The sequence below is a fragment of the Suricata suricatta genome, chromosome 6 (assembly GCF_006229205.1).
Source record: "Suricata suricatta isolate VVHF042 chromosome 6, meerkat_22Aug2017_6uvM2_HiC, whole genome shotgun sequence".
NCBI classification, from domain to species: domain Eukaryota; kingdom Metazoa; phylum Chordata; class Mammalia; order Carnivora; family Herpestidae; genus Suricata; species Suricata suricatta.
Window position 1 is genome coordinate 104,323,107 of NC_043705.1, and position 22,838 is coordinate 104,345,944.

The 22,838-nt window shown below is 40.6% G+C and overlaps 1 protein-coding gene and 1 pseudogene across 4 annotated transcripts in view; both read right to left on the reverse strand.

Moving 5' to 3' along the window:
- GRIA1 (glutamate ionotropic receptor AMPA type subunit 1) overlaps positions 1–22,838 on the reverse strand; it is a 296,626-nt gene that overhangs the window by 157,540 nt on the left and 116,248 nt on the right. The gene's annotated exons all lie outside the window — the stretch shown is intronic.
- LOC115294014 lies at positions 15,459–17,165 on the reverse strand (annotated as a pseudogene).

The following is a 22,838-nucleotide window of genomic DNA, read 5'->3' on the forward strand; positions in this document are numbered from 1 at the left end:
GCAGGTCAAGCCAAAGAGATGGTTGAACGGAACTTGATTATGAGAGATTTCACTGCATCTAACTGATTGTTGGCTTGTTAATAATCTGTTCCTCTTAATTTAAGGCTGTAAGCTTTGAGGGCAGGACCTCTTTCTCCTTTTCTCAGCACGCCTGCCCAATGCATAGCATTGAGAAGTATAACCAGTGTCAAATAAATGAATCACTAGGTGAATGTGATGTGCTTTGAACTGTTGAGGTTTAGAGCCAATGGCCAACAAAGGATTCTTGAGACACCTTTGGTACAAAAAGGTGGTCTTATTAAAGCATGGGGATAGGACCCGTGGGCAGAAACAGCTGCACTGGGATTGTGACCAGTGACCAATTATAAACCTTCAGGTTGGGAGAAGGTTAGGGATAGTGTAAGTCTCTAAGGTATTTTGGAAACAAGGTTTCCAGGACCTTGTAGGGCTAGATGCTGTTAGGAAAATGTTATTTATTTTAAGAAAAAAAAAACCAGCCTTCAGATGTATATCAGGGGCCATAATATTCAAGAATGATTGCCAACATATATCTTAGGTTGAGGCGGGGGGAGGAGGGTTGAGATAAAGGAAGTTTCCAAAGGAATTTTTATATGTTAAAATAGACATATAGAATGCTGGGAATTTGGGATAAACTTGCCTTTTGTCCTTAGCAAAGTGTCATCATCGAGGCAGCTGAGTTCCTAGAAGAATTTCACTCTGCCTGTTCCAATGGGCTCTAGACAGTAAGAAAGTTTAAATTTTCATTTTCCTTTGTTCCCCATGTAAAATGGACTATATCTCCCTTAAGTGAGAACTTTGGTTTTCTTTTACTTTTCTTTTATTTATTTTTTCTTATTTTTTAAGTTTATTTCTTTTTTATTTTTATTTATATTTTATGTATTTATTTATTCTATTTATTTATTCTTATTTATCTTCTTATTTCTTTTATTTACACATTATTTTTTATTATTTTATTTATTTATTTATTTTTAATGTTTTATTTATTTTTGATACAGAGAGAGAGACAAAACATGAGCAGGGAGGGGCAGAGAGAGAGGGAGACACAGAATCGGAAGCAGATTCCAGGCTCTGAGCTGTCAGCACAGAGCCCGACATGAGTCTTGAACCCATGAATGTGAGATCATGACCTGAGCCGAAGTCAGAAGCTTAACCAACTGAGCCACTCAGGTGCCCTGAGAACTTTGGCTTTCTAAACTGTAAGAGGATAGGCATGAATTATACAAGCATGATCATTTGCAGGTCCAAACTCTGCTCCCACTAATCACATTACCAGTAACCATTTCTATATTTCAAATTATGGTTTCCTTCATATATTCTACACATACCTTAGAGCATTACACAATCAACCTCCCTCATATCCACACACCATACAACCACCACCACTGCCATGCTACTGCTTGCCCTCCCACCTGAGGCCACTTGTTGCTTTAGGATGACCCCCTTCCCAGTGCCTCTTCCATGACAGGTAAGCAGGTGGCAAGGCCAGTTATGGGCTGTGGTGCTAGGGCCATGGAATCTCAGCTGGGTTTGTGTCTTTAGGTTGTTGTGAGGCCTGAAGTTGCTTTGAGTATGAATACAAGGGACCTCCTTTTTGTAGCTCTTAGATAGAAAGCTTGGATCTGCCTGATATGAGACATTGGGGAAAAATCTTCCCCTGCCATCCATACTGCCATGGGTTGGTCTTTTCTGGTCCCCATAGTGTTGAGATCCAGAGAGCTGAGATCAGGTGAGACCCTTGAGGGAAGAAGCTTCCATGAGTCTTCCAGATACATATTTCCCTTTTATATCTAAGGAAAGAGGGACTGATTTAGGATTTGGGCATTCTGGTTACCAGCATAATAACAGTGGCAACAAATGGTGATGATGATGATAGTTTCTGGTATTACTGATAACTGCTTGCATATATTGAGCCCTGTGATGCTAGGAAATATACAATCTTTTATATTCATTAACTCTTTTAATCTCTGTAGCAACCCTAGAGGGTATATGCCATTATTATTATTATTACTATTATTTTATAAAAGAAAGACTGAGGAAGATGGACGTCATAGAACCAATAATGGCAGAGCTAGAATTCAAACCTAATGAATGTCTGATTCCACAATGTGAGTTCTTACTATTATGCTAAATCACCTTTTAATACATCTAACATCATGACATTCACTGTAATTAACTTACTAATTCAACATGTCATATGTGATCCATTTTAAGGAATATCAGAAGGCAGGTAGGAAATGTCTATAATGACTGACATGGTAGAGAGTTGATAAGAATGAGGAAACTCTAAGACCTTTCTTTTCCTGCTCTCTTGAGACCAAGAATATAAACACTTTTAATCTCACATAATAGCTCTATATGGTGCTGGTGACTAGCTTGAGGAGGATTCTGAAGCCGTATCTGGGCTCCATGGGATACAGTGCTAGGATACGGGGACACTGTCTACCCTGTTTTCCCTCTGGAGAAAGAACTGCCCATTCCTCTGAATGTATAGAAATTGTACTTGTACTGCAGAATTTATTTCATTTTCTCTTGTACAGTTTTTACTAGTGGTTCATGAATCTGTCTCCCTCATTGCATTAAAATGTCCTTTTAAAAGCAGGGGCCTTGGGTCTTATTTCCCCATAATGTATCACATATGATGCCGTGCTGCCATATGCCAGTGTTGTGTCCCATGCAGCCCAGGTGCGGCTTCACAATCTTCCCAACAGCACCAGCACCAAACAGTTGGAGCTGTTATGTGAGATTGGAATTATTTGCATCCTTGGTCTCAGGAGAACAGGAGAAAGAAAGCCTTACTTAGAATCTCCTCATTTTTATCAACTCTACAATATCAGTCATCACAGACATTTCCTACCTGCCCCCTCATTTCTTCAATGCTGAGGCAGTTTAAAGTGTTTTATATCTTCTCAGATCCCTGGCTGTCAGCTGGGCTCCAAGTGGTGAAGGCCCCGAGTCAGTACACGGTGCTCTGACGGGTGTTCTGAGGATGCCCTGTGGTACCAGGAGCTGCACATGCAGCCCTAGGAGGGCTGCTGCTTCCAGCTTTTCCCAAAGCCAGGAAGGAGGGCGGAGAGAAGGAAGGAAATACATCTTTGGCCTCCTTGGCCCTAAGTCTGTAGAGCAAAGGCACAAAGGTCATGGGAAGCCATCCAGGACATACTGACCTATGAGTCCCCAACCTAGGGGTGTAGTGTACTGGCCTATCCTGCCTGTCTCTGTGTAAAAACTTGACCAGGCTCTTAGTCTCCTGGCCTCGAGGTTCTTGGTAAAGCCTAACATTTGGTGGCAGTTCCCTACAATTCCAATATTCTCTGATGATTCTCAGCTACAAAGCAATGAACAGAAGACAGAACAAACTTGGGCAGTTGACCAGGCAGGGACTCTGCTCAAGGGACTCATGACCATAGTCATGAACTTGTGCATTTACTCCTGTATCTGAAAGTACTAAAGAGTGCCCAGTGCAGTACCATACTGCAAGAAGAAGAAACTAGAAAACAAAACCCAATACTTTGGCCCACTGTATGGACAAGAAAACCAGAACAACCTGAAACAAAAAAGCAAAACTGATTCAAGAACAGGCTAGGGTACTGGCTCTGTAAGGATCTGGGAAAAGGGAACATGCAAATGGAGTAAAGGCAAATTCAAATGAATATGTAGATGCATTTAGTTAATTTTTAAGTGATCACATATCCAATAGTGCCTGGTTAGCCTCAGATGTCACCCAGAGGAGCTAGATAATGTTCACTGAAGCAGTAATGCAGAGTAAAAGCTACCACTTATTGAGTATTTACTAAACATTTGTATTACTAAACATGTGCATTAATTTCTTTATTTCCCTCAACAATCTCATGAGAAAGGTATTAGCATCTCCATTTATAGGTGAAGGTTTCAAAGTTTCAAGGTCACACAGACATGGCTGATCTGGGAATCAAAACTAGGTCAGTCTGCCTTCAACTCCACGTCTTAGCTATCCTGCCTTCAGTAAAGCAAACAGACAAACTCACATCCTTCCTTACACCTATTCCCCTGTGATGAGGAGAAGTTCATTACCACCCTCTCCACTCATTTCAATCCATCGAGATTCCATTCAAACACCACCGCTCCTGCAAGAACCCCTGTCTGAATCAATCCATCCCTCCTGTGTCTCTTACCTCACATTTCCATTAGTGCACTTAGCACTTCTCTGCGTTGTCCTAGAGTTGATTGTGTCTGGTCCTCCCTTTACACACAGAACAAGTTGTTCAGACTCTCATTTTGACACTTAGTGTCTCGTATTAATGCCAACCATGCCTGGGTTTGTCTCCCATCTTTTATAATAAGCCCTTCCCTTAAGTACAGGAGCTGTTTCTTCTGTGGACCTGACACTTAATAGTGCCTTGGGAACAGATGCTTGCTAGGGGAGGCTGGTATACACAGCTGGCTTCGCCATCCTGTTTGTTCTGTAAGCTGCGACACCCCTTCAGTATACTTTTCCTTGCACCTTTCCCATGGTCAGGGTCACTGAGCCAGGAGGTGTTGGGAAGTCCTGTGTGGAACAATTTTCAGATAAGTGAGCAGATGAGGGAGGCAACTGCCCTTCCCCATTTGCCACTCTTGTCCCTGTGGTCCTCTTTCTTCCACTGCAAACCTGTCTTCTTTGGTGTCATCAGAGTTCACAAGGATTGTTTATCTCGTTCTCTTACTCTGGAGTTGGTCACTTCCTTCTTCTTTTCCGGGGAATTAAGTCTCTGATCCCTATAAAGAAATCCTTAGAGATCATTTTTCTTTATTTAAAAAAATTTTTTTAATGTTGTGTTTATTTTTGAGAGGGAGAGAGAGAGAGACAGCATGAACAAGGTAGGGTCAGAGAGGAGAGGGAGACACAGGATCCTAAGACAGGCTCCAGGCTCATGAATTAGCTGTCAGCACAGAGCCTGATATGGGGCTCAAACCCACAAACTGCGAGATCATGACCTGAGCCAAAGCTGGACACTCTACCGACTGAGCCACCCAGGTGCCCTAGAGATCATTTTTCAAGGGAGGGAGGCTTCAAGAGCCACACCTGAGATACTTAGGTTCATGTGCCTATGTTCTTTCCTGGCTGGCTATCTGAGTGGCTAAGAGCGCAGGGTTTGACAGTGGACAAACTCAGTTCAATTCCCCAATCTGTCCCTTGGGCAAGTTAATTAGTAACTCTGAAATCTTTGTCTCCTCATCTGTATTACAGAAATAATAATAGAATGGTGCTGCTTTGAGAATTAAATGCATTTAAAATGTGTTCTTAGCACACAGTTTCTTGCTACCATGGTGTCTACTGCTACAGATGCTATTGAGATGTTTCTGCTGTTGTTTTGTAAACAGCATCATCTGGCCACTAGAGAGATAAGAGCAACATGTGGCTGAAAACTTTACCTCTTCAAGGGAGTAGGAAATGAAAAATCAGATGTAGCTTCTAGTTGGGAGCCTAAGAATAGCTATAGTTAAGTTTCTGCTTAAAAATAACTTGCACGTTTTTAGGCTTTTAGAATCCAAGGTGCTTTAGAGAGCATCTTTATCAATTGTGCCATTTCATAGAAAATGGAAGCTCAGGGAGGTAAAATGACATTTCCAGGGTCCATCAGCCAAAAATCAGGCAAGGTGACACTCCAAGTCAGGTCTTCTGACCCCAGTCAAGTATATTTCTCACTGGGTATCCCTTGAGCCACTGCCCTTTCCTTGGATTTAACCACTGTGTGCTCTCTCCACCTTCCCCATCAGTCCCCATGGTAACGTGGGCACCATCTAAAGATATCACTTTGCCTGGGATGGAGAAGACCATGGTGACACATCTTGCAGAATAAACATTTCTGAGATGAGTGTATTTCTCTGTGCAGACAAGTTTCTACTTCACTCTAACTGTCCGTTACCATCACTCCTACATGAACTAATTCTGCTGAAACTAATGTGCCAATGTTTATATGAGTACCATGGGTTAAGGGCCTAGACCTCCTGTTCAAAGGCTGCCATTGAACTCTTGCCAATGAGAATCACACTGGCATCTGGACTGAGTGTCAACAGTACAAAACACAAGGGAAATAAGCTAGATCTGTCATTCTTCACATTGAGAGAGCAAAGTCAAGGCCTAGACTAGCTATCAGAGATGAGAGGAAGTACCAGGCTGGATGGAAATCATTCAAGGTGCAACCCTGGGGAAGATACCCTAACCAGACCTGTCAGGTACACTTACAGAACACACTGGACAAGCCTAAATATGCCTTGCACTTTACTACCTCTGAACTTTTGTTCACATTGCTCTTTCTGTTTTTCTCTATTATTTAAAATTATATAGGACTCTATATCACTTAAAAAAGCATTTTTATTCCTGCTGTTTTGCTGAATAATCATAACCCAATGAGGCAAGTACTTATCACTGCTCTGTCACTGATAAGAAACTGGAAATTCAAAGGCACAAGAGGACTTGCCCTGGGCCACAAAGCTCATCTTGCAGTTAGGCCTTCATTTTCCAATCTCCAGCTCCAGAGACTTTCCATATGTGAGAGTCAGTGGAGCCTCCAGGCTGAAACTGGATGCAAATTCAAGATTGCCTGGGTTTGAATCCTGGCACTTGTCATTTGCTACTTGCTCATAGTATGAGCCTAAGCCTATTAATTAGATGGTTATGCCTCAGTTCCTCTATATGCAGAATAGGAATAATCATAGTTTCTGTGTCAAAACAATGAGAGGAGTCAATGAGTTTCTATGTGCAAAGTGCTTAGAACAGTGGTTGGCACAAAATACCTGCTCAGTAAATGTCTCTATGGAAACCACACTGCTTCCTGTTTGAATTCTCTCTGCCAACACTCATCTGAAATGCCATGAAGTGCTGTTCTGACTTTTTGTAAATAGATGCAATTCCTGTTTCTTTCAGATCCTGTAATCATTTGTACTTTGCTCATAGCACATGGTGTGTTCTGCTGTGCCCTGGAGGGAGATGTCTGTAAACCTGCTTTTCTCATCCTACTCCCTGCCCGCCTGGGAGTGCTGTGGTATCCGAGAGAGCCCTCTGATATAAGTACATCCCTGCAGTGCCTGGCATGGTGCTCAGTGCCAAAGAGAAGAGCAGTTGGCAAACAGTAGTTCCACCTCACTCAGTTACCCAGAATTCCAGTTCCCATTAAGTCCTAGAATGTTAGGGCTGTAAAGACTCCGTAGGGATCAGCCAATCTTCTACTGTGGCTGGATAAGTGGGCTGCTGGCAGAGGGAAAAGTACTTGTCCAAAGTCACACTTGTTAGTGGCAGAAATAGGGATGGAAACCAGATCTCATCCTACCAGCAGCACTGGGCTCCATGCAAAGCATGGGGCTGTGTCTCTCTCTATGGGATGGAGGAGAAAACAGTCCATGTAGCAGAAGTAAAGAGAAAAGGATGGGATAAATGGCAGCACACGACTAAGCTTCAGCACCACTACTGCTCCCAGCATTGAAATGCATTAGGAATGCATATCCAGAAGCCCACCAGGGAAGAAGAACTGGAATAAACTGGATAGCCAATAAGGCAGTAAGGTAGTTTTTCTGAATTAACCTGGGATATCTCTGCTGAATGAATGGATCAGGAGCCCTGCAAAGAGAAGTTTCTGGATCCTGAGTATATTAAAATGCAAACCTTTAAGTGGATCTTCTCTTTCCACTTAACATGTAATCTAAACTGATGTCCTCAAACTTTGGGCTCCAGCACACCTTCTTCTCGCTAAGATTTGTACATAATCAAGACTAACATGCATAGTCCTTGAATACAGAGGCTATTTTTTTCACAGCTCTCTACATGATTATCTAATCTGGTAGGAATAAGAAAAGGTAAAGTTCTTATCAGCCTATACCCCAGAGCTTCTTTTCCACAGACTATTGTCATGTTGTTCCCCCTTGTTATGTTTCAGATAATGTTTAAAATGTAAAATGAATCAGAGATAATTCTGTACTGGTCAGCTTGAGTTGACCAGAGAAATGTTTTGATGTCTGGTACCGTCAAATCTTGTCTTCCAACATAAGATAAGCTAAATAGGCTTTAAGGTGATAAGCTCCCCCATCATCTCTGATGTAAACGCCTTGAGGGGGAGGACAGTGAGAAGCTAGTCCTGAGGGACGGTGGAGCTTTAAAGGAGCATAACAAGCAGGCATAGCCCTGGAATGGGGAGTCCTGAGGCTTTCATCATCACCTTCAGCTTGTTCAGATGATGACATCCACAGACACCCTTAACCACCAAGTGAGCCTCTGAAAATGGGGGCATGTTGGCTTGCCAAGTCATGGTTAGGGAGAGGTAACTGTTCACAACACAGCCTTCCTGGCGGGGTGAATGCCCAGATGGCAAACAGTACTGACCTTGGGATTTTGAGGGAAGTCATCTTCTCCTTTTGCTCTCTATATCTAACACATGAGCCATTTTAAACACATTTTTATGTCAAAGAATAAAAGTGCTTGTAACAGTTAAGTTATGAAGGTGACCCTAGGAGAAGTAAAAAAAATAGTGTGCCAAAGAAATTGATCTGGAAGTCATTTCCAACTATTGACTGACTTGATGGTACCCATTTGTTTCTTTTAAATTATTTGAATTCGTTGTTATTATTTCAATCCATACATTGGTTTAACAAACATACTGGAGAAATGTTATGTGATTAGCTTTCAGGGAGCTCACCCACCATCTTGCTGATATCATAAACCATGTATGAAGCAAACTGGCATTACCTTATCATAATCTTTGCCTTGCAAAGTCACCTTCTCAATCCCTGTGATTGCTATCAACTTCCATACTGCTCCAAAGATGAGCCATTAGGTATGTTGAATGCATATGTTTTGAGTGGCATTTCTAAATTTAAATTTCTTCTGGGCACCAGGGAACTGACTTGACAATATGGATACCATTACTTGAAAACAATGCCATTTTCTGTTATATCAACAGCCTCAATGTGGATGGAACTAACAGTGGTAAAGAATGAAAATGGAATTAGCCTACAAATTTTGAAGTTTAGTGGATTAATAAGACTGATTGCTCTTTATTGCTGTTTGTTTTTCACCCTTATACTTAATCAGTGTCTTCACTTTAAAAAAACAAAACAACTTTCTTCCCTTTATCACTGAATACTCCATCAGCTCGGAACATTGTGAGCTATCACTTAGTACCTCCTAGTAACATTTAATAAGCCCCCGCTGATGCTGTTCAGCTATAAGTTCCTTGAAGTTAGAGACAATCTGACATGAATAAGAACCCGCTCTGCAGGTCTCTCCCTCTTTGTGCTAAGTCCTGGAGGCAGCACTCTGCGGTGCCGGGTCAGCAAATGCACGACACACATACTCTCCTCTTCTGTACCCAGGGCAGACATAACTAATTGATCATGGCATTCCTTCCTGTGTAGCCCAATCAAGCCCTCAGAGTCCCCATCATTAGCATTCCTGGAAGCCAGTACCAATTTGTCATAATTGATAAGCTTGATAAAACCTAGTTTCTGGCCTAGCCTTAATGGTTGAAAGGAAGGGCTTTGCAACTGGAATGACCTGAATTCAAGTCCCAACACTACCACTTACTTGCTATGTGACTTAGAGAATAGTTGTCCAAGGGCCCTAAATCTTAGTTTTCCCCACTGCTGAATGTTTCATCGCCTCCTTCAGAGGCCTACATTTATGCATTTCCTTCTCTAAGAAACCTCTATTCATATGAAGTTGATTGTACCTGCCTCACCTAGGCTCCAGAAAACACCTTAAAATTGTTCTTCATAGTCCTTCCCACTGCAGCAGTGATGGGCCCCTTCCTTCTAATTTCCCCCATTGGTTAGTGGGCTCTGCAAGGGTACTTACATTTCACAGTTCTATTTTCAGAGCCTGGCAAAGGGCTTGGTACAGTAAATAGCTAAAAATAGGGGGTATCATTAACACATAAAAATCACTTAAAACAGTGCTAAGAATATGGCAAATGCTCAATAAACATTAGCTCTTTTCATATTTTTTGTTATATTCCATAATTTCAAGGCTCAGAGAAGAAAGCTTACCAGGGAGCTAACTGTTACATATGTATGGTTTACTTTTGGATCATTATTACTCTTCAACTGCCAAGGGTACCAAAGGTATCTATACTTTCTGCATCTTGAGAGAGCTGCATTCCTTGAAACAGGGCCACGATTTTCTTCCTCAGGCCCGTAAAACATAACATGGAGTCTTACACATAACAGGCCTATCCGATCATGTTTTGGGCCATGCTTGCCAGCCCAGCCTTTGTGGATACCAGCCCCCCCATGGAGCTTTGCTAGATACTTCCGGGTTACTAGAGCCTAGCCATTCTCTTTTAAGTATCCATTGCCAAAATATTAGCCCAGGAAATCTGTCCTGGGATAATCACTCAGGGCTGTGGTTCTCAAACCTGAGAAGCTCCAGAGGGCTTGTTAAAAGGCAGATTGTTGGACCCACCCTCAGAATTTCTGATTCTGGGTAGGGAATCAGAGAATCTGCATTTCTATCTTGTTCTCAGATGCTCTGCTGCTGGTCCTGGACCATTCTTTGAGAATCAATGACTAATGGAAAAAAGGAGATAGAAGGAACACTCTTGCCTAGAGAAGAAAGTTTAAGTTCTCTTTATCAGCTCTCACACTGGTGATGATTTCCATTTGAATTCTGTACGCTGTATTTGCAACCAATCCTCATTAAAGTCGAGAAAATTGACACATAAGTATTGGCTGCAGGACCTTGCTGAAGGAAGAAAAAGCAGGGTTTCTAAATTTTGCTGACAGAGCTTGCAATTTTCCCCCTTTCTCAGTTGACAACGAGTGAAATGACTTGATACTTTAATATCTCACAGTTAATATCATAAGTTTGCAGGATACTTTATATTTTTTCAGAGTGTTTTCATCCATATTACCACATCTGATTCTTAAAAAACTGCATTAGGGGGGACACAGGCAGGAATTAGCAACTCTCTTTGAATGACAAGGCGGAGTAAACCAAGGCCGAGGTTCCTTTCCATGATACCCCATAGTCTCTAATGCAAGTGTCAGTTCTGCCTTTGACCTCCCTTCATGTACTAAATCTTAATTTTTTTCAGATTGTTACAGATGCTTTGAGTTAGACAACATCATAAGAAGACCTTCTAATCAGAAGGTTCTTAGGCATTTGGGGATACAGATTTCATTGAGAGCTTCAGGAAAGCTTTGGACCCCTCTAATACAATACAGATCTGTAAACAGATAATACAATTTACATATAGCTTCCAGTTGTACATAGACCAATTGAAGTCCAAGGTCACCATGTTTAATGACTGCAAGAGACACTAATTTCAGTGAATTAACTGTGGCACTGTAAAGACCATCCACAAACCATGGAAGAAGAATGGAGGCCACATATTCAATTTTAATAGGTTGGTTTTTGTGATTTTTACCAGGTGATAAACTAAAATTCAAGAACTCTAGTAATTTGTTTCAGGTACCGGAGCCAAATAAAGGCAGTAGAGTGGGAAGTAGGACTTCCGGAAGGCAATGTAATACAAGGAACTGGCCTTGGAGTCAGAGAAGCTTTCATTCTCAGCTTCTACTATTTACTGGCTTAACCTCTCCAAGATTTAATTTACCCATTTTACAAATAGGAACCAGAAAAGCAAATAATGTTTAAAAACTATATTCTGAAAGGGAGTTTCTAGTCTATGAATTAAATGAAAGAAAATATGTCAAGTGCTAACACAAGTTGTGGCGCCCAATAAACACAAATTCTTGGCTATTTTCTCAGTTCAAGTTCATAGGTAACATTTGAATAAATTTTCCTTTCTCTCAGAACAGATAGCTAATATGGTTGACTGGAAGCCATATATACTTATATCCTCTAGATCATATAAATCTACTAGACAATATCATTACTTATGACTGTGTTCACATGGTCTGATGTTCCTATATGCTTAAGCCATAGCCCCATGTAGACATTTGTACCTTAACCATGGGCAGAAAAATAGAAAAGAAAAATTTCACCAAAGGGAGGAAAGCCCAGACTACAGTAGTGTCTAGTTCTCCCAACATTTTTCATTGCTTGCTTCAGCCTATATAAGATTCATTCTTCCCACTACAAAGGAATCATATTATACTTCCTAATCTACAGAGAGTAATGATTTTCACCCTACTTTTTCATTGTGTATTTGCATCTAATTCACATTTAAAGTTAAGCAGAATTTATAAGTCACTTCACTGTATAACCTTCATTGTATATTGCACATTAAAAAGAAGGTCTTTGTTTTAGATTAATATTGAACCCTAGAATGCCAGGAGTTAAAGGACCCCTACTTAGAGGCTTCAACTAATTCCTTCTGTCATAGGAAAGAGGCAGATGCTCTAGGAAGGGGAAATTTGTCCTTAAGGTCAAATAGTTAAGAGTATAGCAGCAATACTGATACTTGAACTTAAATTTCCTGACTCCAAACTCAGCATTTTCACCAGATTTTTCCTGATTTAACTCAGATTTTAAGCCAGAAAGGCACAGCAGTTGTAGCATTTCCTACTCTTCATTTTGTTCTGCTCTCATTGTATTTTTCCTAAAATAAATTTAAAGGGCAGTGGGATAAACATATACATTCTTCTGCTTAACATGGATGATTGGCCCTGGGTCTGCCCGCTGCTTTTATAAGACCCCCATTACCCTCACCAATACATTCCGTAATATATGGGCAGTAATCTGCCTCACCCCCTGTACCATGAGCTATGTCACTGCCTGATTATGAAGGAGGTCTTTCCCCAGGGAAAATGCCCTAACTCAGCCTTTTGGAAAGAGAAAGGTCTTCCTCAACTCTAACTGGCTGAATTGATGGAATAAACCAAAGTGTTCAATGACAAGTACAATTGAATTTGGGGGTTCCTGATCTATCTCAAGACTCAACTCTCTTTTTGTCTAATGTCCCATAGGTGCCATGGCCTCATGGAGTCCCTGTGGACTCTCAGGAAAAATATGCACCTTTAATGAGACTCCCTTTCATTAAATAAGTTAACAGTAAAGAAGGAAAAGAGTTTAACCAAACTGCATTTCTGACCAAAGTCCTATAAAGCTGTTAAGACCTGCCCCTGGACTGAGTGAGGTCATGATTGTGTGTTATTTAAGTCTGCAGAGAGACAGCTGTGTGAACTTTATGAGGTCATTATTCTGAAATGTCTCCATTACTAGCATTGTCAGGAAATGGCATTTTTGAGAAAACAGGATACAAATTTATTTTGTAAGTGGCTACATAATTTTAAAAGTTTTAAGAGAAAGATTTCCTACTAGGTTCTACATATGCCCCTGATTTTGTAAAAAGAGCTTAATATATACAATATCACCTTGGCCGATGTGGTAGGGTTGCAGATAGTAAATATTTTCAGAGCTAGGCACAGTATTTTATATTTTTTTATACTTTTTAAAGAATTCCCCTGGATTTCCTAGAATGGGATTTGACACATAATAGGCATATAACAACTGGTTGCTTATTAATAATCATAAGCATTGGTGTATGTGATAACTTAAGGACACCTGAAGCAGTAAGGTGTTTTGTTTTTGTTTGTTGTTTTGGTCACCAGACAGCTTCCCAGTTGGTGAGCATGTAGTTTCCGGTGGGCCGTCCCTCCTGGTCTGCTATCACTCCTCCCTTTGTCAGCAGCCATTGCTCACTCCACACTCACCTGCTGCTTTTCTTGTCTGCTGTCTGTTGTTAACAAGTTCAGTGACTAAGACTGTGAAATTACTCAACTCACATTTACTCAGTTTTACAGTCAGCATGCATTTGCCTGCAGGATACAAGAGTGATGCGATTCTTTCATCTGGCTTTATTCCACCTTTATATATTAGAAGTCGACCAAAATTATAAGGCTGCTGAAAGTCTGGAAGCTGGATAAACGGTGATGCACAAAGAAGAAAGTGAAAACTATCTCCATGGTTGTAATATTCTTAACTAGAAAGTTTAACCGAAGATTCCATCTATCACACTCTCCATCCCAGCCCCACAGAGATTTCTAGACCATCCACTTCCACTCTTGCTAAAGCAACAAAATTAAGCCAAATTGCTAAGCAAAAAGGTTATCTCTGAGGAAAAAAGATTCAATACACAAGAAACCACATAATCCTTTGTTATCTACTGGTTGTTACTAAGTCTATCAATATGGCTTTTGATAGTCATAATAGGGTGTGGGCATTCTAAGTGTAAGAAAACAGTTTGAGGAAAATTAGGCCAAAAACACAGCAGGCATTTGACTTTTGGGGGGGGGCAGTCAGGTAGGGCTGCCAGCTGTTTAGCATGATCGGATTATATAGTGTATCAAATGGACTTAAGGCCAAAAAAAGAAAAAAAGGAGGGTAAACTCAAATAATAGACATAAAAAGAAGGGTAAGTAATTTTAATTGGTCATGGGACCCACTACAGGAATGAGTTGAGGGAATGGCCTCGTCTTAAGTATACCTTAGTTGGTTATTTCTATAAGAGCTTACAGATCAAATGGACGTGGCTCAGGAAAACAATTAGGGGATTGTATATACTAGTGCACCCACTCTTCCTAATCCCAGCACAGGGACCAAATACCATCTTTTCACATTTCCACTTGGGCCACCTGAGAAAAGACTAGATGACCAGACACAGAGCCAAAATTACTGTCCTCTTTCCAGAAAAAAAGCAATGGCTAATAGCACAGCACTCTTTCCCAGAGAGAATAAGAGAAGCGCACATTCCCAAGGACCAAATAGCTGATTTATTCATTTACTGAAAACAAAATGGCAGCCATCTTACAGAACCCCATCTGTATATTTAGTGGAAAAGACATATACTGGACTCTGACATACACTGGGCTCTTCATTTGGATAATAGCTCTTAAAAACAGGAATGGAGTGTGATTTCACTAGCTCTCTAATTTTCTGAGCATTTGATTGCTTGGCTCAAAGGAATCTTTCTCACTGTGTTAAATATCTATAGCCTTTCTCACCAATGCCAGGAATAGTCTTTATATCCAAGGGCAGAAAATTTCTTCTTATGTCTATGCTTTTACTAAGAAGTGTCCTTCTATCTGAAATGCTTTTCTCCCCCAACTTTCCCTAATGAAAATACTTGAAGACAAGTAGCAGCAGGAGCAGCCGTGGCCACGATGAACATTTGAGTAGATACAAAGAACAGAGTCCTCTGCTGAGTTCCTAATATATTACCTCATTTGGAATTCCCAACATTCTAATTTATGTCATTTCAAAGGTATAGATGAAAATGTTGGTGTAGAGAGAATAAATAAAGTGGCTACGTTCACACAGTCCAAACATTGAGAGATAGGAAACTTAATAATCACATGGCCTTCAATTCAGTTTTTAAAAAATTTTTCTAAATGATATTTACATTTTTAGGCCTGTATTCTTCCCTAGAAATGGGTGGCAACTGGGAAGCTACAGGAAGAAGGGACAGAGGCTTGTCTGGAGGACCTGAAATCCTAAGCTTTACCCAGTAGTATTGAGTGTTGCCTCAAAAGTCCACCAGATCCAGGGATCCTCATTCAGAGGAGTTAAGAAAAGTCCAATGCCAGATTCTATCAGGAAGCAAATCCAGGAGTACTTGTGAGTGTTTGTTTGTTTGTTTGTTTGTTTGTTTTTGGCAGGTGGAGGGGATAGAATCTCTGAAAAATGTAATGCTAATATCAGACATGATTTTTTAGCTTCTAAAAGAGGTTGAAGAAGTCTTTTGCTTGTCCTGTGGTTGGATTTCCACTGAGGCCAAGGCTGAGAACTGCATCCCTAGTAGAAAACCAGAACTCTTCACCAACTTTAACAATCTCCTGGGCTACCAAAGGGCCAACCTCATCTGTCTGTTGCTATCAAATACTTGCCATCAATGTCTAAGTTTTCTTGTTGGACAATTTATTCCCTCAAGTACAGATTCTATGAAAGTCTTCCTAGGCCTGCAGCATTTTCTCTTCTTGGTGTGCTCCTTAGCTCCATGTACTTGGCACCATCCTCTGCAAATTCTTTAATGGCATCTTTCATAACCATTGGAATATCTTAATGGTTAGTAGTAAACTGACGAGTAATTTGAAATTTCTGGAAATATTCTTCTAGTGTTCTTTTCTTCCGCTTGTCAATGACAGGATCACAGATTTTAAAACCTGGGCTTCTTGGCTATTAATTTATTCATGGTGTTAGAACCAATGAGTTCATTCAAGGGGGCATGAAGTTCCATTTGAGGTAATTCTGAGTAAAATCTTGCCTTCCCATCACCCTTGTTCTTCCTCCATCATGATTTAGCAGAATAAGAAGTTCCTCAAACCTTTTGCTCTTTGTCTAAACAATACAGTGTATTTCAATCACTAAGTTTGGTGGTTTGAATTTCCTTCAGATTGCTTTTCTTCCACATTTTGATACAATTAGCTGTATATGTAACTCTGGGCTCAGCTTTATCACCTTGATGGGCCATTGATCTTGAGTCTTTCCTGCCCTTGTGCCTGCAAAGCTGTGAGGATGGGGCAGGTGGAGCACGAAGAACCACAAACAATAATATCCTCAGCAAGAGTTCCCTGGCTGCTTTGCTAATTCAGATACATGTGGCCCTCCACTTATCCACCAAGGACTATTACAACTACTAAAGTGTCCTGAGGCACTGCCTGCATGTCCTACCCAACTTTTCAGAAATCCTTTGCCCTTAGGCTTCAATTAGTGCCCAAGAATATACTCATCCCTTTGAATGCTGCTATATATTACTTGGACCCAAATGATGGCAATTTCTACCTAAAATTCATTCATTTCATAAGTTGTTATTATATGGCATACTATATGCAAGGCACTGTGCTAGGTCCTGGGAGAATAAACAAACTGCTATCCTGGAGGAACTCAGAGACTAGTACATAGTAAACAAAAGTGATGAGAATGTGGGGTAAGAATTATGAACAGGAGTCAAGAGGAGTTTCAAAGGGAACATAAAGGAGGGAGCAGCTAACCCCGGTTGGTAAGTGCTTGAGAAACCTTCCAGGGGGAAGTGTCAATGAATCTGGGACCTACAAAACAGGATTGTGTCAGATGAAGAATGGAAATATCTTGTACTCAGGTAAGCAACATATGCAAACTCTTTAGTTTTGCCATACCTCTCACCCATAGATGGTGATTTCGAAATAATGGGATGAGTACATTTGGCATGGTTGATTCCAGAGTCAAATAGATAGGAGTTCAAATCCTGGATCATTAGTACCTGGCTTTGTGACTTCGGGAAAGGAATTAGCATCTCTAAATCTCAGTTTCTATATCTGGGAATGGAGATAAGTAGTAGTGCCACCATTTAAGATTGTTGCAAGTATGAAAATGACCTAGTGATAAATAAAGGGCCATACCATAGCAGCTAGAAATCCTCAGTGATGGTGGGAGTTTTTTATACTGATTGTTGTTAGTAGGTCCACCTAGATTATGACCTCCCTATAAATAGGAATCTGACTATTTTTCTTTGTGTTTCTCACTGTGCCTTGAACTATGCAGGTATTCAGTAAGTTCCTGCTGACAGATTTGTTTATATGCATTTTTCCATTAATTCATTAAACACACATTTTTTGAGCCCTATGTGCCTGTCTCTGCCCTTCATGCTGTGGATACAAGAATAAAAAAGTACATTCCTGGAGCTCTCATCCTAAAATTATGACCAGCAGTTCCATAAAATTGATGATTACTTATACTATGAAACCAGGTTTGGAAAATACCATCCAAAGCATAAGAATCACCTGACTTGTTAGTGATTATAACTGCAATTCCACTTGATGTTTCTGAAGAACCTGATTCCTTATCTTAAGAACTCTTCAACCAATTTAGTGTTTTTCCACCTGCTACTGGGTCCTGCCTGAATTAAAAACGATGATTTGTACTTCACAATCCACATCACAGCATCTCCCCCCGCCCTTCCACCATAGTCCTTAACAGCAACAGACCAATTTGTTAATCTGCTTCTTTATTTTACTGCATTCTGCTGGTACCTGGGAGGCTGTCTGTCTGCATAGAGAGAGGGGTGGATTATCAGTCAGACAACTCAAGTTATAACCTCAGTTGCGCAAGTAATCAATTTTAGCATGTTTTTCCATTTATTCTTTCAATGAATATTAGTGGGTGTGCTTAATAGAGGCATAGCGTGTTTTGGTTGAGGGTCCAGGTGTTGGAGTCAGAATGCCTGAGTCAGAAACCAGCTCTGCTACTTTTCAGCCATATCATCATGGGTGAGCTACTTGACCACCAATCTGAAAAATGGGGATAGTAATCACATCCATCCCATAGGATGGTTAAGTATTAAATATGTGTGAAAATATGTGTAAAAAAATCTTAAAACAGTATGCCTGAAACTGGCAAATTCTCAATAAACTTTAGATGCTATTACCTTACTGTTAACATTTATTGTTACTCTCAGATGCCAGGTACGATATATAGCACTGAGGAAACAGGGTGTGAGGGCAAGGACATGGTGTTTGTCGTTAGAGATCTTGCTTCTATTAGATGAAGGGACATTAAAGAACTGAATACTCAAATAAATACATAGTTATAAATCGTGATAAATACCAGGAGGAAATGAACAGGGTATGGTGTGTGGTCTGAGACTTAAACAATAACCGAAGAAGGAGGGTATGCCGTGTGTGAAGGACTGTCCAGGAAGAGAGAAAAGCATGTGTTGGTTACAGGTAGAGGCTGAGGTAGACAGGATCCTGAGGTAGCAGGCAGGGTCCGAGCCCCACAGTGGACCTTGAGAATTTTCCTAAGAGCAAAGGAAAAGCACTGATGGTGCATGGTTTCCTTTCTGGCACACAGATTTCCCAAAATCGAGGTGAGAGAATTATATAAAAAATATTTCAGGGCATCTGGGTGGCTCAGTTTGTTAAGAGTCCAACTCTTGGTTTTGGCTCAGGTCATGATCTCATGGTTGTGAGATCAAGTCCCACATCAGGCTCTCCTCTCTCTCTGCCCCTCACCCATCCTCTGTCTAAGTAAATAAGTAAATTTAAAAAAAATTATCTCAAGCCCCTTTAAGACTAAAGAATATAAGATTCTGTGGTGACTATCAGCAATAACAACAGAAAGGTGGTTTCTAGGAAAAGTAGAGAAAAAACAAAGAAGTAGAGGTAGAAAAAGGAAGAAAGAGGGAGACAGGGAAGTAAGAAGTAAGGAAAGAAGCAGCTGACTACACCTTCAATGGAGAGATAAAGTCTAGAAATGAAATGTTAAATACTCAGTGCACAGATACAGACTCAGTACCTATCACATCCATGCGTGTGTAGGTGTGTTTGAGTGATGCATGTATTTGTACATTTACTGATTTGGCAGGAACCCAAACTGGGGGAGCCTTTCCATGGAAGACAAATAAGTCTAATGGGTTGGAAACAGAGAGGGGAAAAATGCTGTGTCAATCATTTTGGTTAAATGCATGATTACTGGATATAAAGATGCATCTGGAACAGCTTGTGCTGGAAAGCTGGTGTTCAGGAATTGAAATGACTGCCGAGGCATGGTTCAGGAGCTGCTCGCTGGAAATCAAACAGAATTACATTAGGAAAGGAGTGGCTGAGAAAGTACTCTCCAGAACAGGAAATTTTACTGAGAGGAAAAGAAAAAGGAGTTTAGTCCAAAAAGAAGGACTGACTCCAAGAATGTTAATTTGGTCAAGCTTTCCGGAGCCCAGAGGAACTTGAGCACTTCTTGCCTTAATATTTAGATGCAATAGTGAAAAGAAGTAGGCAAGGCAGTGAAAACCAAAAAGAAGCAAATATTCTTTGGGCCTAGATTTCTTCTTCCTGGCTGAGTATGGGTATAATTTAAGGATTTATGAAGGGGAAGCACACTAGGCCTATTCTGCAAACAGAATATTACAATTTAATACCACCTCTGGCTGTCAGAATTGACTATTGATATGGGCATGTATGGTTGTGTATCATATGAACCTTGCAGCGAATGCTGGGAAGAATACTGGTTAAGTTACCTCAACGCAATGAGAAGTAAAAGATGCCCCAAATGGTTTAAGGAAATAGCCACTAGCAATATGTCTTATTCTCTTAACTACTTCCTGATTTGCCAGTGGCTCAGTTAGTGTATGCTTGATTGAATTAATAATAGCAGCTGCCATTTAATAGACATTTATAATATGTTTTAGGTACTTAAAGCACATTATCCCACTGAATCATGACAGTGCGTTACAAGATAGAGCCTAACATTCCCATTTTATGCATGAGGAAACAGAGGCAAGAGAGGTTAGAAAACATGTACAAAGGCGCATGTAGCTAGGGTTGGTGGGCAGGTCCATGTTCCATTTGGGCCCCAAGTTACTTATCCTTAAAATGGAGCTGGTTAACACCCTCTTCAAATTCTCCTGTTCCCAAAGCTCCCTCACAAAGACTTCGGATTCCTCAAGTTCACTCCTGTTTCTATTTTGTGTGCTTTTCTTACCATGGGGTCCCTTCTCCACATTTATTCTCAGCACTCCAGTTCATTCAAAGATTTTTGTCCATCAGAACTTGTCCCAGAATCATTTATGCTTACTTAAGTGCAAATGGCACAAAACAGCAATAATTCTTTACTTTTCTGCAACTGGTAGTCAAGGACCCACACTCTCCCATTTCAGCTCATCCCAAAATCATTGAGAGGCAGACAAAGAGATCATTCTCCTGAGTTTGCACATGAGAAACTAAGACTCAGTCAGGGTGAATGACTCCACCAAGGTCAAACAATGAGTTAAAAGCCCGGTCATGACTACAGGCTCACAGCTCTTAAGATCCGGTCTGGCATCTTTTCTAGAAAAGCACACTGCTTCCCTCAGTTGCAAGCTCCCAGGCCCAGCAGGAGGCATAAATGAACAAATGGGCAGAAGAGAGAATGCTTTTCACTCTGCCAATGCTCAGTCCGTGTTAGCCAAACTTTGTCAAGTGAAAAGCAGGTCCAGATCTTCCTATTTTTCTTTCTTTCTTTCTTTCTTTCTTTCTTTCTTTCTTTCTTTCTTTCTTTCTTTCTTTCTTTCTTTCTTTCTCTCTCTCTCTCTCTCTCTCTCTCTCTCTCTCTCTCTCTTTCTTTCTTTCTTTCTTTCTTTCTTTTTTTTAATAAAAAGCTAAGGACCTGGATTTTTATGTGCAATCCTATGATTTTTTTAAAAGTTATCTAAAACTTTTATTGTAAATCTCTGTAATTTGGAGTCACCACAGGGTAATCAGTTTCCCACCTTTGCCTTACACTGAAAAAATCCTGGAGAATTTGACTATGGTTGCAGCGATGTCTAGCTGGAAGCCCTTTTAGCCACAGGAATGCCTATTGCTTGGAAGAGCCAACCCTCAATCAAATCTCACAGAACAGTAGAGATTTTGAGTCCCAAACAAAGAAGGGTCAGACAGAGACTCCAAATCCCCTGTATCCAACCCAGAAAGAAAAAAATCTTATGAAGATATCCTGTTTAGAACTTTAAATTGAAGAGTGTAGAACAGAGATAAGAAATGAGAGCTCTGAGAGACTGAAGATAAACATGTTAAATATTGTTAAATAATTATACTAATAAAACAATTAATTATCAACAGCAGCTTTGAGTTGCATCCTTAGTGCCAGTCACTATTCTAGGTATTTTTTATGCATTACTTTTTAAAATCCTTACAACAGCTTTTGAAGAGAATGTCACTATGACTCCCATTTCTTAGATGGGGAAATTACATCTCAGAGAAATGTAATAACTTGCCCACGGTCACAACTTACTAACATATAGAATTGGGATTAGGATCCAGGGAGCCCAGCCCTGGAGACTACATTCTCCACCACAATTAGAGAAAGCACCTTTTCCCTGAAGGTAGAGATTATTTTGCATAGAAAAGCTGTACTCAGAAATTTTTCACTGAATTAGACTGAGCAAAGGACAGGAGTTCATTTTTAAAAATAATACCACATATTTCTGTCTTCCATAGGGAACCTGGAAGTCTTTGTAGGCTTTTCTTCCATGCCAGTAAACTTTGACAAGGCCTATGCTAAATCCTCTAGTCCTAACTAGATGGATTTTCTGATCACTGACAGGGAGAGCTGTGTCTCAAAGCTCATCTTTTGTGGTTTTATTTTCACCCCACTTGGCAGCATCGAGGGCATTAACACTCCTTATACTGGCAGCTGCTCTGGAAGTGGACCCCACCCCATGGGAGATGCACACCATCTGTTTCTAATTCATCCTGTCTTCAGTCCTCCATACAATATTCTCCTGGTCTCACATCATGACTGAGTCTAGACACCAGCTCTCAGTGCAGTCTTGGCAGGGCAGCTCTAGGCCCATTAGGCATTCCCGATATTCCATGCACATGGAGAGTAGAATGATAACACCCCTATAGGGACATCTGGGTTGCTCAGTTGGTTAAGCACCCAACTCTTGATTTCAGCTCAAGTCATAATTTCATGGTTGTTGGATTGATCCCTGTGTGTAGAACCTGCTTCAGATTCTCTCTCTCTCTCTTTCTCTCTCTCTCACTTTCACTCTCACTCTCTCTGCCCCTCCCTGCTCATGTGCAGGAAAAAAGAAAACCTTTAGGAGTTCCTCCCTCCCTTCCCACCCCAATTTTTTTTAACCCTAACTTAATTTAGCAATTATCTAATTCCATATATAGAAAAAAATAAGCTCAGGAAGGTCAAGTTAGAACCTTATTGGAATGTTATCTTTTTAAAATCCCTTTTTAGAAGGGATTTTGAGAAAGAGTCCCAATCCCAAATGCCAACAGTGACTAGGTTAATATAAATGACCCAGCTGGACACTATGGTGAGTGGAAGAATGCATGTCTCATCTATAGGAGGGAAACCACAGCTCGGCTCCAGCCTATTGCAGACACATCTGTTAATTTTTTAAGAGAAGGCACAGGACCTCCATTTGTATTAATGATAA